The sequence below is a fragment of the Lygodium microphyllum genome, chromosome 22 (genome assembly GCF_053477565.2).
Source record: "Lygodium microphyllum isolate KBCC chromosome 22, Lygodium_microphyllum_v1.1.10, whole genome shotgun sequence".
Taxonomy (NCBI): Eukaryota; Viridiplantae; Streptophyta; class Polypodiopsida; order Schizaeales; family Lygodiaceae; genus Lygodium; species Lygodium microphyllum.
In genome coordinates, this window is record NC_141156.1 from 20,145,726 (window position 1) to 20,161,697 (window position 15,972).

At 38.2% G+C, this 15,972-nt stretch overlaps 1 non-coding gene across 1 annotated transcript; it reads left to right on the plus strand.

Moving 5' to 3' along the window:
- The first annotated feature begins 10,092 nt into the window (after nucleotides 1-10,092).
- On the plus strand, nucleotides 10,093-10,160 carry LOC148016941 (small nucleolar RNA SNORD36). Its single transcript, XR_015687981.1, has one exon. It is a non-coding gene; the product is annotated as a small nucleolar RNA SNORD36 (small nucleolar RNA).
- Nucleotides 10,161-15,972: the final 5,812 nt, after the last annotated feature.

Genomic DNA, 15,972 nt, shown 5'->3' on the forward strand with positions numbered 1-15,972 from the left:
TGTGGTGAGCTCTACTATTTGCGGATGCTTTTAACAGAGTGTCGGGGATGTACTTCTCTTGAAGATTTGTATACTGTTGATAATGTGATCTATGATACTTTTAGAGATGTTTGCATTGCAAGGGGTATGTTGGAGAGCGATGATGAATATGTTGTGTGCTTAGAAGAAGCTACCTCTGTGCAAACTGGTGCTCAACTCCGTACTTTTTTTGTTGTAATTTTGGTCTTTTTGAGCCAACTCGGCCTGGCCATCTATGGGAAAGATTTTTTGTGCCAATGGTAGAGCATATCATGTATAGATTGCAGCTATAGCACATGCACGCCTCTCTTGGTGTTCTGCAACATGAGACGTCTAACATGGCTTTGTTACGTCTGCAAGACCTTTTGCGTCATGTAGGACAAAGACTCTTTGATTTTGATGGGGTTGCCTGAACCTCATCAACCAAACTCACAACTACATGCTAACCCTCTTTTGCAAGATGAATATGCATACAACATATATGAACAACATAGGGCTTCTGAATCCATGGAGGGAACGTTGAATGAGGGACAAAGAATTGCCTTTAGTGCAGTCATGAATGCTGTTGATACAGATACTGGGGATGTATTCTTTTTGGATGGTCCTGGTGGGTCTGGGAAGACTTGTCTATATAAATGTTTACTTGCGAAGGTGCACAATGGTGGTCGTATAGTGTTGGCAACAACATCATGTGGCATTACTGCCTTGCTTTTACCAGGTGGTCGTACAGCTTACTCACGGTTTAAAATCTTAGTAGAATTAAATAATCGATCTACTTGCAATATTCCTGTTCAAAGTGACCTTGCTCGGTTATTGAGACAAACGAGCCTTATTTTATGGGATGAGGCTCCTATGACCCATTGATTTGCCTTTGAAGCGGTTGATAGAACTCTAAGAGATGTTATGAGTTGTGATAAGCCATTTGGTGGAAAATTTGTTTTGTTTGGAGGGGATTTTAGGCAAGTCTTGCTGGTTGTGGTAAAGGGAACACGTGAGGATATTGTTAATGCTGCATTGTGTTACTTTAATTTGTGGCATTACATAAGGGTGTTAAGGCTATCTGTCAATATGCGAGTGTCAACAACTGGTAGTGTGGTGGACAATGGGTTCATCTGTTGGATTCAAGGAATAGGGGATGGAGTGGGTATTACCAAAAGTTGTGATAAGTTGTGTGTTCCACCTAGCATGGTATTAAAAGGGTAGTCTATCGAAACCTTGATTGATAGTGTCTACAGTGACGTGTCCAATGTGGGTGACTACACATCGTATTTTAGTGAGTGGGCTATACTTGCCTCGCGAAATACAAAGGTGGCTACTTTGAATGATCATGCATTGCAACTAATGCTAGGGGAGGTCAGGTAGGATTATAGTGCAGATTCGATTGTAGAGACCGATGACTCATTTTTGTACTCTGTTGAGTATTTAAATACATTGGACCTTGGAGGTGGATTTCCTCTTCATTTATTGGTGTTGAAGATAAGTGCACCTATTATTCTTCTTAGAAATCTAAACCCATGAAGGGGTATGTGTAATGGTGCGCAATTGATATGAAGAGCTTTCAATATGAAAGTGATAGATGCTCAGATAATGACAGGAAAAAATGTGGACAAACAAGTTTTTATTCCTCGGATTACTTTTGTTTTGAATGCTACATAATTGCCATTTACTATGAAGTAGAGACAGTTTCCCATCTGGTTGGCATTTGCTATGACAATCAACAAGTCACAGGGGCAAACTTTGTTCATTGTTGGGCTTTATCTAAAGACACCAGTATTTACACATGGTTAGCTATATGTTACATTTTTAAGGGTAAAATCTTCGCATGGTGTGAAAGTGCTATTGGGTGAAGAGGATGGGGATATGACCACAAACATTGTATACAAGGATGTTCTTTGAAAGCTGCAATAATGTGCATTGCTTTCTTTGTGGAGATGTAGTTATTGACGACCATGTAGGGACACTAGTTTTGCATATATGTGAATTGCTCTCTATTGCTTTCTTTGTGGAGGTGTAGTTATTGACGACCATGTAGGGACATTGGTTTTGCATATATGTGAATTGCTCTCTGTGCCCTATTTGGTTGGCGTATACTCTCTTGAAAGTTTTTTTTTTTCATGTTCTGCTATTTATTTAACTTTTGTAGATGCCTACCCTAGAGTGGCACTATTACCTAGCTTCTGACTATCAAAAGGAGCTACAGTGCATGTTGCTCACAGTAGCTCCCGATGATATCATAAGAAGGACACTTGTAAGGGTCATCGAGCGTTTATATGATGATGTTAATATTGATATCAAGCTCCCAGTATTTATTGAAGTTGTACATTGTGGATACATGCAATGTTTTCGAGTGCATATGTACGAGGTTGACCATAAGAAGAGATTTCAACGCTCCCATACTGATAAGATACCAAGGCATTGGTTCAAGTATGGGTTCAAGGATTTGGGTTGTTTTGTGATGTTGCATCAACGTTTGTCAGTACCTACGGAATGGTTCACAAATATTCGACCAAGTATTATTATTGTTGGGATGAAATGATCTTTGTTAGTTGTTCCACGTACATATATTATAATTTTTGTTCCAATGCAGGTGGTATAGAGAGAGGTAGGACCATTGCATCGCCCATGCGATTACCAATGGAAACTGTGGGATCGTTCCCTGCTTCGCCTTCACATAGTTTGCTCAAGGAGGAAGATTTTGTTAATGATTCCTCAAAGAAGAGGAAGCTTTCTTTCCATTAGGAATCTTGGAGACATTGTATTTTTTTTGTTGGCATTGGTCATTTGCCTATGGTACTTGGAAACACTCGAGTGCCTTATACTTGGCCTTTGTGGCTTCATTTTGACTAGGTCTCTTATAGAAATTCTTTTGTGGTGCTTGGTCTTTGTCTCGATTATGACCCGTTTCAGTGTAACGTTGTTGTTCCATGTACTTATATTGTGATTTTTGTTCCAATGCAGGTGGTAAAGAGAGAGGTAGGACTATTACATCGCCCATGCGATTACCAATGGAAACTATGGGATCATTCCCTACTTCGCCGTCGCATGTTTTGCTCAACGAGGAAGATTTTGTTAATGATTACTCAAAGAAGAGGCATCTTGGAGACATTGTCTTTGTTTGTTGGCGTCGGCCATTTGCCTATGGTGCTTGGAAACACTTGCATGCCTTATACTTGCCCTTTGTGGCTTCATTTTGACTAGGTCTCTTATAGAAATTCTTTTTGTGGTACTTGGTCTTTGTCTCGATTATGACCCATTTCAATATAACGTTGTTATTTCTAAGTATCGCGCATGCAAGCCTATGATTGCTTACATTGATGTCGAAGGAAAGTTTGTAAGTATGGTGCATGGAAGAGATTGTTTCTATGTCTGGAATTTTGTGTTACAAATTTTATAAACTACTTTTAGTTTTAAGTTTGGTGTGTGTGTGTGTGTGTGTGTGTGAGAGAGAGAGAGAGAGAGAGAGAGAGAGAGAGAGAGAGAGAGAGAGAGAGAGAGAGAGAGAGAGAGAGTGTGTGTGTGTGTGTGTGTGTGTGTGTGTGAGTGAGTGAGAGAGAGAGAAAGAGAGAGAAATAAATCATCTTGGAAATGGAGAGGGGAAATAGGAGGGAAAAAGAGGAGAAATGGATTATTGAGTGAAGTTACTGTGCGATAGCACGGCAACTTCGTATGCCACTTTGCGTACGAAGCAGCCTAGCATTATGCATGCGCGAAGCGCGCACTAAACGCTAGTACCACTTTATTGACACAAGTAGTCCTCATGAATAGACTTTTGTACTTAAAAAACAAGAAGACTTTAAAAAAACCTAATGATACATCAATTGCAATAGCTAAATCATCACTTATATACAACGACATTAAGTGGCCTCCATAACTAGACAATGTCTCATTAGCAGATACAACAACATCTTATAAGTACAATAATATATTTAAGAAACAACAAAAAAACAAATAATATGCTACATAAACTACAACAAACACAAAGATCCAAGTAACTACTACATAGAACTATGTTCACTCTCTATGTACCTTCACAAGTACAATAATATATTTAAGAAACAATAAAAAAACAAATAATACGCTACATAAACTACAACAAATGCAAAGATCCAAGTAACTACTACAAATAACAACTTTTACTCTCTATGTACCTTTACATGATACACCAAGCATACATTACTATGAATCCACAAAAGTTGGCAACATGTATACAATGCAAATATCAATATCATTAAATAAAAAGCCAAAAAGTACACTTACACAAACACAAAAAGGACAAATAAATTACTTAAAATTTGAAGATATTGCTTTAAACTTAGCAAGGAGACAACAAGAAGAAAATATTGAACATATATCAAAACCAATCACAAATACAAGAGGAATTGAAAAATATATGATTAGGCTAGAAGATAAAACACATAAACCATATATATAAGAAAATTAAAAGCAAAGCTTTTTAGTAAAGCTTTCAGTGTGAAATAAAGCATGGCTACATGATCAAGCTAGGTTTGTTCTTGTAATGTGTTGTTTAGGCTGTTGAGAAAGAATGAATGAAAAATATGTTAATGCACACACACATACACACACACAGAGAACCTATTGGCTACGAGGAGGAGTATTCATTGCAAAATGTGTTGTACAACATGCTGAGAATGAATGAATGAAAAATATGTTAATATGTGCACAGAGAGAGAGAGAGAGAGAGAGAGAGAGAGAGAGAGAGAGAGAGAGAGAGAGAGAGAGAGAGAGAGGATTGTCTATGCAATGTGTTTTTACCCATTGAGAATGAATGAATACAAAATATATTAACATGTACATAAGCGCATGCACATGCATACAAACACACACACACAGACTATTAGCTTGCTTGTGAGGGTGTGAAGAGAGAGGTGCCTTAGAGAGTGTGAGGGTGTGAAGAGAGAGGTGCACATGCATACAAACACACACACACAGACTATTAGCTTGCTTGTGAGGGTGTGAAGAGAGAGGTGCCTTGGAGAGTGTGGTGCGAGCTCACGCTCAACCACCAAGACCCACAGACTGCTTATTGCTTCAAGTGTTTCAAGCGAGCTCTAATGGCTATCTCTCACCTAGCCGACGCGCCGCTGATCCTATGAGTGTAGTGAGCTTACCTTCATGCCGATCAAGTTGCCTCCTCTCCCCCACATTCCGTAGCTCCACGATCCAAGTGCAAGCTTCAAGCAAGCTCGATCCTCCCGCTCCAAGCTCCAAGCTCCATCGCCGCAAGCAAGATAAGAGAAGAGAAGAGAAGAGAAGAGAAGAAGAAGAGAGGAGAAGATGGAGAGCTTCTCCACTCCACGGTCCCTCACCCTCATAGACTCACTCCCTCACACTCTCACACTCCCTCTCTCAAGCACAAGCTCAAGCAAGTAAGAAGAAGAAGAAGAAGAAGAAGAGAGCTACTTTTGGCCACACACAAGAATGAGCTTCTCATTCACTTTTCAACTTTATATACAAAACCCTAAATCCCTTTTGGGTGGTCATCCCCTTTTTTACATGGCCAGCCGTAGCCTAGGCCCTTTTTCCCATTGTCCTTCTATCTTCCTAGCTTCCTTTCCACCACCCGTCTACATTTACAAATTGCACAGGTGAGAGCCCGGCGCTCCTTGAATTAAACCGTGATGCACTTGCGCTCTTTTACAAAAGTTTTGACTTGCGCTTTTCCTTGTGTGCCTTTCTCCCTTGTTTAGGACTCTTCTCCTTGTGCGTCTTTGTCTTCCGTTTCTCTTTGCCTTGGCCTTTGTCTTTGTCTTCTGCTTTAGCTTTTCCGGATTTTCCACCTTCGTATTTCCACCTTCATTCATTTGAGGGTTAACACACACACACATACACACACAGAACAAATAGTAGAGAGAGAGAGAGAGAGAGAGAGAGAGAGAGAGATCAGACTCAAATGAGAGAGAATGAAGTTGAAAGAAATGAGAAGACAATTCAAAAAGTGAACATGATGTCCGGGAAAGAAAACAAATTACCACTTTAGAAACTTCTCTTTCCTTACAAAGTTGCTTTCTATTGTGAAGTGGCCTAACATTCCTTACACACAAACTGTGACACAAACACTAATGTAAAAAAATGAAAAAAATGTGGATTACCTAATGCTTGCACATTAAGCAATTAGTTGATAAGTGACTCAACTCATTAGGGAACCCAAGCAACAATCATCCTAACCCATTGTGGATTGAGGATTGCAACCAATCGGAGAACTTAGCTCTACCTTACAAGGGAACCATTGTTATAAGATCTGAGATACACGCTCGACTTTCTTATATACTTAAAAGATATATGGTGAATATTATGCTAGCACAGAGAGAGAACAAATGAGAGAAAATAAAGATGTAGAGAGAGAGAGAGAGAGAGAGAGAGAGAGAGAGAGAGAGAGAGAGAGAGAGAGAGAGAGATGGATTGACAACACACTAGGGACTAGAAGATGGGCCAGTCCCCCCCCTTAGGAGCAAGCTCCTCTATTACACATAAACCAGTTCTTAACTTGTAGATCTTGGGAACAAGATTATGGTTCCTTGCACGGCATACAACTAGCTAACACTTGCACAACTTGGAAGTTGGCACCTTTTGATCCTTCTTGAGTCTCTCCTCTCTCCTACACAATATGTGTAGGGCTCTTCTCTTGGAGCTTGATTTCAATAGAGCTTCCGCAGCACTTGCACCTTCTCTTCTCCTCTTGGATGCATGCAAAGTGATGCCTCCTTCACCTCCCCCACACCCAAGGAGAGCCTCCACTTTTATAGGATTCAAGAGCTTCTCTTCTTGGAGAGAGACTTGAGTGCCAAGATACTTCCTCTTCTTAGAACTTAATCCATTTTCATTTATGTGTAACTTCTTGGTTCTTGTGTACACTCTTACACTTGGTAGACACTTCCTTCCCCCTTCATAACTTGTATTACCTATACCAGATATCCCCGTCATAGTGCTCTGATCACCCCATTAAGTGATGCACTAGGAATATTGGTCTCTAAATGGTTTCATGGCCATGCTAGATCATCATCAACACTTAAAGAAAAGTGAGTCATTAGTTTATTGATATAAATTTACTAAATAGAGAATGTGTAATAAGCAATCAATTTAGTGACAACCATAGTTTTATTACTATGGGCCATCTAATCAAGAATGTTATAGCTTGATATGGTTTATTAACAACTTAATCTAGCACTTGGTTCAAGAATCCCTCTCACAGTAGGGCACAACACTTACACCACAATCCCCTAAAACAAGATGAAATCTAGATTTAAAGTTTCTACCTTGTTTGTAATCCTTGAATCCTTATTGTGGTTAAATCACCCAATTGATCAAGTCCACCCATCCAAAGGATGGCGCTATTGGGTCTTCCATCCACCTACTCTCCACCCCACTCATCTAATAATGGATTTTAAGACCTCAAAACCAAAATTTGAGGTGCTACCAAGTATTAATCAAGGTGATTTTCAACAACAAAGGCATCTAATAATGGATTTTAAGACCTCAAAACCAAAATTTGAGGTGCTACCAAGTATTAATCAAGGTGATGTCTAGAAGCCTTCCATTTGACCTCAAATAATCATGCAACTCTTCCTATGGATCTAATAAAGGTGATGGTTGGATGCCCAAAAGTTTGTCGAGGTGATCAAGTATTCCAAATGTTGTGTATGACTACAACAATTTGATAGCAAGACTCGATAAATCAAGACATAGGTTATCCACACAATAAAAGCAGTTTCATCTTTGCTATAACACATTCAATCTCTTAGATAAAACTCCCATCATGCACAATCTACAAGTGTGCTCAATATTGAGTTTATGGAAACTCAAGCTGATGCCAAATTGAATTTAGTAGTGAAAAGAAGGTAATAGATGTAGGATGGATATTGTGAAGCAATAGATTGTGGTGTTTTTGGGCCAGTTGTAGTGATGAAAGCAAGATATGACACTCTGTGAATGCACTCATGGCAATGATAGGTGGTCTTCTTTTACTGAATCAATTTCTTGAATTAAAATATAAGTTTGAATGCAACATATAAGAAATGTGTGATGCCATGAAGACCTAGTTTGCAAATGGTGGAGTTAAAATCTCTCATGGTTCTAGATAACATAAGGTGGTTCTCTTCCTCCTTTATTACTGTTTGCAATCATGATGATTTACAAAGCTCTAGATGTGGCGAAGTCACGCTCTGTTCCTCCAAGTCCTAATGTTCCCTTGATTCCTTCTCTTTCACAGCAGGACTTGGCTGCTCTTCAGAGACAGGCTACTTTGTGTCCTCTATTCCAAGATAAAGTGGAAAGATTGCAGTCCAGAATGGACTTGTTATGGTCTACATTTGAGCAGTTTCAGGAATATGTCTCACCCGACCATTCTTTCTTTGTCCACTACCACTTACAGAAGTTGGTCTTCTACATGAAGCTTTCCACGATGGATTTACCTCTTCCAGAGGATGGATGGAGTGGGGCTTGGTCTGCTGAGTTGTTGACAGAGGTAGTAAGGATGGTGTTTGAAGATTCTGTCACGCCAGATACCATGTTGATGTCATACATGTATCTACGAGGCGACTTGTTAATTCCAGATGAGGTGGATATGGCATGGTATGTGGGGGATGTGGTCTTACAGGCTGTTTTGTATGTCAACCATTTGGAGTTGCGCATAGCTGACATGTTCCAGAGTTACTCCTCCAAAGTGGCTGATTGTCATGATAATTTCTGGCATCCCATGATTGATTCTGTGGTCCTAAATCAAAGACAAAACACAGCTCCTACCTCTGCCCAGAGTACTAATCAACTGAGGATGGATCTCTTAGCCTATCTTTCCAAACATAATCCGTTTGATTCTACCTTCTTTGATGCCTATCATAGACGATCTCTCTTAGGACCTTCTATTCCTACCCTCCTCTATTACCAACAATTGGCTCACCGCTATGCTATATATCTTTCCCTTTGTCAATCTAATTCCATAATTATTTTACCCCTTCTTTTCCAACCTTCATCTTTCCCTCAAATTTTCATTTTTACATACTGTTCCTTTATTGAGGATAGGGTATTTTCCCCTTCTCCACCCTGTTCTTCTCCATCCATTAATGTACCCTCTACATTTCCTACTTATCAGTTAACACCCTTCCTTAGTGATTCCCTACAAATTTCTGCCACTCCTTCTTTAACCTTTTCTTCCTTTTCTGATTTTTTCTATCCCTCCCTTCATCCACTTTTCCTTATTCCATTACCCTCTCCTAACACTTCTATATCTCAACCACCTCAGTTGGTTAGTGACTGTGACAAGTTTGATAATCAGATTTCCAGAAGAAGGGGATGGAGTTCAGATGATTGCCTTATAGGACCTCAGATCAATTGGCCAGTAATTCCAGGAGAATGGACAGCTTCCAGTCAAGCTTATCAGAACTATGTTCATTTTGCTCAGCAGTATTCACAGTCTGCAGATCCCTCAGTGAGATTAGCTGCTCACTTTGCTTGGTACCTGGCGTATATGCATAGGCACTCTCATAATGATTCCAAGCCTATTCCAAAGTTGTGCATGAATGTCAATGTGAGCATTGATTCCCAACAGCTGGATATATTGTATTTTCATGCCCTTTGTTTGCCTAGCAGATACCTGGTCCTGTTGGAAAGGATGTGCTGTCTTCAGTTTTTTCAAAATCCTCCTAAAACCTTTGTAGATGAATCCTTGTCTATGGATCATTTCCGACAACATCAATCTTTCAAGAGAGATCATCTTCATTAATACCTTTCCAATGTATGGTGGATGCTTTTTAATGAAAATCTCTCTTTTTGAAGGAGTCATTCAGATGGTTGTGTTGTATTAGTGTTTGTGTTGTGAGTTCATTTATGTAAAACGAACGTGGTGGTTTTCTATTGGATTGGATTTCGTGTGCGAGCTACATTTTGGACAATTTTGGTGATGGGGTCGTGGTTGTAGAGTTGAAGCTGATGCTGATGAAGAAGAAGAAAACTCTTATATCCTTTACAAATTTGTTGTGATTTTTAGTTCGATAAGAAGTGTTACTGTAAAACGGGTTTTCCTTTCTTTGTATTTTTATCTCGGCTACAGGTTAAAAGTTGGGGTCATAATGGATGGATTCTTTTTGAGAAGATATTGAAGATCAAAGTTGAGCTTTTCCCTGAACTTGTATTCCCTTTTTCCTGGGTCGCGAGGACGCTTCCTTATTAAGTGTGGGGATATGTTGAGTGTTGAAATGACTTGTTTTTTGGCTGATTTTTGTTGTTTTTGAGAGCTGAATGGTTGATTTTATGAGATGATTGATTGGTTTGGAAGTGATTTGAGAGTGTTTTGGATGATATTGATTGTGTTTTGGAAGTTCATGATGTTTATTGGTGGTTCTGTGATGTTCTGATTGGTTCTGTATACCTTCTGTTTTGTTCTGTTTTGGTCTGTTTTATTCTGATTGTCAACTGTAAGGAGGGATGGAGTATTGATTGATGAAGAATGAGATATTGTGAAAGCTTATTGAATGGTTTGTGAGAGTTTGGAATGGTTTGAGAATGAGTTATGTGGTTTTGATGACCTTCTGTAACCTTCTGTAGGTCTTCTATAGAGCCTTTGTTCTGTTCTGTTATGTTCTGTACTGTAGCTGTTCTATGACTGTTATGTATGCTTCTATATGTGTTCTAATGGATGAGAGTGTATCTTGGGAAAGTTTTCTAGCCTTGGAAAGAGGTGAATACAAGTGCAAAAGAGCTGAAAGAAGTGAAAGAAGTAGCTACTGAAGACTCAAGTGAAGACTAGAGTGAAGTGACAGTAGTGAGCTATGAAAGGACACTGTAGTGGCTCTGGTGACTCTTCATATCAGACATACCTCTTGGGAGGGGTATCCACGACCTAAGAAGGATTATTGAGAGTGATTTTGAGAGATTGTAGTGAGGATATGATGTATTATTGATGGAGAGAGAGAGAGAGAGAGAGTCAGAGATAGCCAATTCTACTCAACCAGAGTGATTGTATATGAGAGATTGAGAGAGAAGACTATGAAGATATTGAAGATGAATACTATGTGATGTATTTCCATTCAAAGATGGTGTATTCCTTTGCTTTCTTTGTTCTATTGATGGATTTTGTGAAGATGTTGAAGAATATGGTTGATTCTATCAAATCCGTGGGAGATCTACATGATACTGTATGAAGATTTGTTGTGCCTAGTGTTATTTTCTTCATTGTGATCATATGAAACATGATAAACAAGCTTGTTGATATTACAAGATAGATTTTCTTGCAAGATAATTCCCTTTTCCTTGGTGTTCCTCTTGGGGCTCCATGGTAATAGTGAAACCCACAAGCTCTTTCATAAGGAAAGTTATGCTTGTGTCTACATGGTATTTCAAGTATGCCACATGTCTACAACGATGGTTACCATTGATCTACATGCCCCGATATGCTTATGACATGCTTTGAGGCTCGGATTTGAGCTACACTCAATGTAGTTGCATTTTGGTCAATTGCTTTAGTGATTACTCTCACTTATGAGTTGAAGGCTTATTGAATATATTACTCCCATATGTATCTTTGATACGCTTTGGGCGCCTTCATGTTATATGGTTGATGCATTGAGTTTATTTTTCTCACTTATAATTATGGATTGGCTTCTAGTGGGAGATGCTTGTATTCAATTGGCAAAGCTTAGGTTCTTTGAGATAGTGGAACTCTCTTGATTTTCATATATGGTCTCATGTATGCTATTTGATATAGCCACTTCGACTTGTGGGTTTATTTCATATGCTTTGGATACCGACACTTACCTCTATCATTAGTTTGTCAATGATATATACATGCATATCGGTTATGTATTGAGTGTTGTTGCTCTTTGCTTAGTTCATTGTGCATGTGGAAAATCTCCATAGTTACTCTTGAGAATTTTTTACATGCATGATGTGTATGCTAATGGAATGTATGGTTTACTAACACTTTGAGTTCATGAAAGTCTTTGGTACTAGTGGTCTATGCCTATTCTGCTAGTTGCATTCTTTATATCCTAGTTGCTACTTGAATATCCCTTGTAGTGGGAGCTTACTATCTTGTCTACAAATAGAATAAGGGAAGTCAAGTCACACATTGTGACTGTTGGAGTTTCCACACACCGGTCTCTCTCTTTTTACTTGAACCTCCATAGCTCTTATAGACTTCTTACTTTCACTCATGCTTCCACCTTCTGCTCACCTTTCAAAGCACTCTAATGAAAATAGGAAACATAAAGAAGAAGAAAGTGTACCAATCTCAACCTCAAATTCTACCTTCTCACCCTCCAATATATGGAAAGAAGAAACATGAAGAGAAAGAAAGTGTACCAATCTCATCCCCAAACTCTACCTTCTCACCCTCCAATATATGGAATAAGAAGGGAAAGAAGAGAAGAAAGCCAAGAAGAGAGGGAAGTTTCATTTTCCAACCCCTTTCTCACACTCTCCCTCATTCTCAATATGGTGCACAAATGGATAAGATGGAAGGGAGGAGAAAGAGTTTCTCTCAAAGTTGTGCATACAAGAATGAGCTCCTCTATTCATTTTTTGTGCATTTCCCCAATCCTAGCATGGTCACATTGAATATGTAGAGTGATGATTCCCTTATGCAATGCATGGAATTGTTGTGGTCATCAGGATGTGAATGTGATGTTCCATTCCTTGTGTATTGTAGATTCATCATGTAAAAAGTTTTCTTGTCCCTCAATTTCTTAGCTCCTTCAATCAAGCTTCACTTCAACCTACAAAGACAAACCAATCTTGGCCACAAAGTTGAACTCTGGTAGAAATCAAACCCAAAAACAAAGTTTATATACTTAACCCAAGTGAATACCTTATTTTATTAAGTTGCAAAGACTAAGATTGACAACCAAATAGGAAAACAAAAGCCTAAAACCTACCTACTTGCTTTGACTTGGAATTCCTTTAGCCTTTTTTCCAAATTTATGCATGCACTTTATGTGAATTGGATCTAAGAGTTTATAGAATGTTTGTGCCCATAAACTCACATTGTTGTAGGTCTTGCTAACAAAATCCTACGTTATATAGGAGTAATCCCATATCTCAATTAATGATATAAAAATAATAGTGCCATCATAAGATAGTTGGAGCACATAAATATTGCACCTTGCAAATGATGGTGCCTTAATTATTCTAATGCAATCCAAAAAAAAAAAACCCTTCCAATTTCAATATTTTGAATTTCCTTGCTTTTGCTTTGAACTTGCGTCTTTCTTCATTTGTGAGGTTAAGAGCTTGCATCATTCTTCAGTCACATGAGATTAATGTTATTCCTCTCCTACATGAGGTGCTAGTCCCATGGCACTCATCATTGTAGGTAGAATGCTTTAACTTGCATCAAAGATGTGGAATGATGGGGACTTCTTAATGTTGTCCTTGGATGATTTATAGTATTCATTAAAAAAGAATGCCTCTTTGTACTTAGTAGTTGGTGGTTGAAGTGGTGGTTGGTGACCACACTACTAAACTTCATGACATTGTTGATACATGCTTGACTATTAGTTCTTGTGGTTGGGTAAATCTTGAATAGATATGGAATTATCTATGCTTGCAATGGAAAATCTTGTGTGCTTCCTAGGAAAATTTACAGTCTTCTTTTTAGTGCACAATACATATTTTATTGGTTTAGGAGGTAGGTTAAACTCCAAGCCAGCTTCGAGTGTTATCCCACACTTGAAGACCCAAGCTGTGTGTAGGTTATTGTGCAATTACTATATGAGTATATGTGGATACTTAGCTCATCACTTAGGAAGAAGATAACTCCACCATTCTTCATGATGACATGGTTGATTGAAGTAAGGAAACTATTGATGCTGAGAAAAGGGTGCTTGAAGAAGATTATAGGAGACCTCGTTTGCTATTTGGATGAAGTTGTTGAGTCCAAGATAAGAAATGTTGTAAGGGTACGGTCTCCAATTGATGCAACTACATCTAGAAGTTGGAGAGATTAATTTCTTTCTTAAGTGCCTTTCAAGATTTCTTTCATTATTGCATTGGTGGCACTAAGGTGAATGAGAGGTATGAAGAGAAGAGTGCAAGTGACTTAGGAGAAAAGTCTAATCATAGGCAAAGCTCTTTAGGTGTGTCTTGCCCTTAATGAGCCTTGAGTAAATGTGGGGAAATTGGAAAGAGGGGATAGGGGATTAGAGATAGAGCTAACCAGTTAAAGTCACCAAACTTGAGAACAACTAGGTGTATGTGTAGTGCTCGTGGGTACATATTTATTTTCTTTTTTTCAAAATAAATATCAAAGTCCCATACAGTGAGGCTTCCAATGTTACAGGGGTGAACAAGAAACATTAGAAATTAGAAGGATGACTATTATAGTAATTCTAGCTCTTTGTGTTATTTGTGCATTGAAGCACATCAATCACATGTTGACCTAGGATAGTTGAAGTGCAAGCCTCAATAATAGAGTAAATATTGTAGATGGAGAACCATCATTATTGATGAGCATTGGAATTTCTAGAGGAGAAATTCACATATCCTTTAGGGAAGGAGTTGAGAGATTTGAGGTAGAACTCAAGGTACACCTTACATCAATATATTTGGGCCTTGATGGTGCTAGTTTTTAATAATTTTTCCCTTTGCACTTCGAGTTCTTCTAAGAGATTCGATTACTTTGTTGAAGTCTTCTCAAGCTTGAGCTCTTGTTGCATGTCACTTGTTTATCCTACATTCATGTGATAAACTTGAGAGCATATGTAGTTAATTCTTGTTCCAAAAATATAAATTTTAAATTTATATTTTTACTACTTACGAGTATTATAGTAACTCATCTATTCTCTGCTCCCCCTAAAAAGAATGTAGGGGTATTGCTTTTGTGGTATACATGGATGTTTTCTATTTAAAATTTTATTTATATACAATAATTGTGATGAATTTATTATAGCAAAGACTTACTTAAGCTTTGCAGTCTATTTCTGATGCTTATGGATATTCTTTGAATAATTTAAAAGGGCAATCCATAACAAAATTTAACATCGTCCACTAAATCCTCTAGGTAACATTACATGTGAGTTAAAAGTTCATGCTTGGAGAAAAATCAATAAAATAGCTAGAAACATAAAGAGGGACCCAATAGAGTGTATATATAAGTTAATGGCTTATGTATAATATCACTCAGTCTAGGGATAGGCCTTTTGTAGAAATCAAGATTATATTGAACTGCAACATAATGATCAAGAAACTTTGGTACCTTTTTTAGAATTAGTATATAAACAATAATGTCTGGTACCACATCTCTGTAACCCAATCTACTAGTAGCAACATGTGGTTTTGCATTGTCTTTAGTTCTTGTAGTTCAACATTTCATTAATTGCAAGCTCTCATTGGAAAGTGAGAGATACATACATCAAATCATCCTTAAGGTAACTTATAGCTCATATTTCCTTAGCAATGGTTATTATTTGCTCCAAGTCTTACTATCAAAGCCCACATAGTGTACCATTTGTTTTCGAATTGGCTTTGTCCTTATGCTTTTAATTCCAATGCTTGCAATTCCTCCATGCTTTTTATGGCAACCTAAGCTACTAATTTCACTTTATTATATAGTTTCTTATGGTACTTAATTAGTGGTTGATTCTCCTTTTACACCTTTTCCTTTGCCATTTCCATGAAATATTTCTTAATTAGTTGAGGTTTTTGGTGTGCTAGAGGTTTAGCTCAAGAGGAACAGTTCTTAGCAAGATCTTGGTTGATGGTAATTTTAAAATCAATGCTTGTATCTTGTTTTATTGAGCACTGGGATTGCCTCCATGGTGGAGTTCACTAGGTTAGTCACAGTTAGGGGGTGCGATTGTTAGGGTTCCACTTCAAGTTGGGAAGTAGTATGTGCAGGGCTAGTGAATTTGCCTATGGCATAAATTGAGGGCAATTTCTTAATTGGATCCTAGAAGTAATTGGAAGCATTTCGACTCTTGATTATTCAAGTGTGTCCTTGATGACATT